The sequence below is a fragment of the Echinops telfairi genome, unplaced genomic scaffold (assembly GCF_000313985.2).
Source record: "Echinops telfairi isolate 266 unplaced genomic scaffold, ASM31398v2 ScPeMD7_7467;HRSCAF=8505_0, whole genome shotgun sequence".
Lineage (NCBI taxonomy): Eukaryota > Metazoa > Chordata > Mammalia > Afrosoricida > Tenrecidae > Echinops > Echinops telfairi.
This window is the reverse complement of record NW_022111367.1, coordinates 14,180,942-14,182,711: the sequence shown is the minus strand read 5'-3', so window position 1 is coordinate 14,182,711 and position 1,770 is coordinate 14,180,942.

The window sequence follows — 1,770 nt, the reverse complement described above, 5'->3', positions numbered from 1 at the left end:
CACCATCAAGTACTTGAAGGATGCATTGGTGGTGATCCTACCAAATCCCCCTTTAATTTACCTATTTAATCTATGAGGGGGTGGATTTTGGAGAATGGCAGTAGATTATCATAAATTAACCATGTGGTCACTCTAATGGCAACTAATATTCCTGGTGTGGTTTTGTTGCTTGAACAAATTAATACTTCTCTTGGTACCTGGTATGCAGCTATTGATCTGACCAATGCTTTTAATCAATCCTGATTTCAAAGGAACATCAGAAGCAATTTACCTTAAACTGGCAGGGTAAACAATAGACTTTCTCAAGAGTATAAACATTCTTGAAAGCTATACAGTAATCTAATTTGTAGGGAACTTGATCACCTTTCCTTTCCACAAAATGTCACACTGGTCCATTATACTGAGGACATTATGCTGATTGGAACCAGAAAGGAAGATATGTCAATGACTATAGATTTATTGGTATAACATCTATCTCCAAGAGGATGGGAAATTAACCCAACAAAATTTCAGGAACTTCCCACCTTTGTGAAATTTCTGTGTCCAGAGATGTGGAGAATATGTAGATATTACTACTAGAATGAAGGATAAGTTATTGCATCTGTGAGAAAACTGAAATTCTCTGTAGATGTTTGAAAAACCATTTGAAAAACGGTTCTTGGCCTGTTACTAGGCCTTCGTGGAGACTGAACACCTCCCCATGGGCCACCAAGTCACCATGTAGCCTGAACTGCCCATAATGAACCAGATGTGGTCTGACCAACAGAGTAATAAAGTTGGACATGCACAGCAGTAGTCCATTATTAAATATAAGTGGTATATACCAGACTGGAGTAGAGTAGGATGAATAGAATGCCTGACCCCCCAGCATGGTCTCCCACACAGCATTGCTTCAGAACAAGGAACTCACTTCACAGCAAATGAAGTATGACAATGGGCCCTTATCCTCACAATCCAATAGTCTTGCCATGTTTCTTGCCATCCTAGACTAGCTGGCTTGATAGTATAGTTGCATGGCCTTCTGAAGACATACTTATAGCAACTAACTAGGTGACAATACCTTTCAGGGTTGGGGAAAGATTCCCCAAGAGGTTGTGTATACTCTAAAACAGTTTCCAACATATAGTGAAATGTCTCAAATTCCTGAGCCCACGATTCATGAATCCAGGAAGCACAGAGTGGAAATGGGAGTCGCATCACTCACTATTATTCCCATTTACACACTTATAGTATTTTTTTGCTTCAAGTTCTGGCAACCTTATGTTCTTCAGGTCCAGAAGTCCTAATTCCAAAGGGACGAATAGTCCCATCTGGAAACACATCACTAATTCCTTTGAAGCTAATAGTGAAGAATGCCTCTTGGCCATTTCGGGCTCCTCATGCCTCTACATCAACTAGTACAGCTAGTTATTGTATTGAATGGTGTGACTGACCCTGAATACCAAGGCAAAAATGAATTGGTGCTAGGCAAGGGAGATAAAGAAGAATATGTCTGGAATCAAGGTGATTCCTTCAGTTCTTTATCAATACTACTGTGATTAAAGTAAGGTGTAAAGTACAGCAACAAAATCCTGACATTACTACTAGTGATTCAGAGCCCTCAGGAATGAAGATTTGGGTCACCCCATTTGATATAGATCCTCAGCCAGATGAGATACTGATTGAGGGCAAAAGAAATACAAAATGAGTAATGGAGCAAGGTAGTGGAACAAGGTCATTCTAAGTATTAATTATGTCCACTTGTTCAGTTGCCGAGATGAAGTCTGTAAT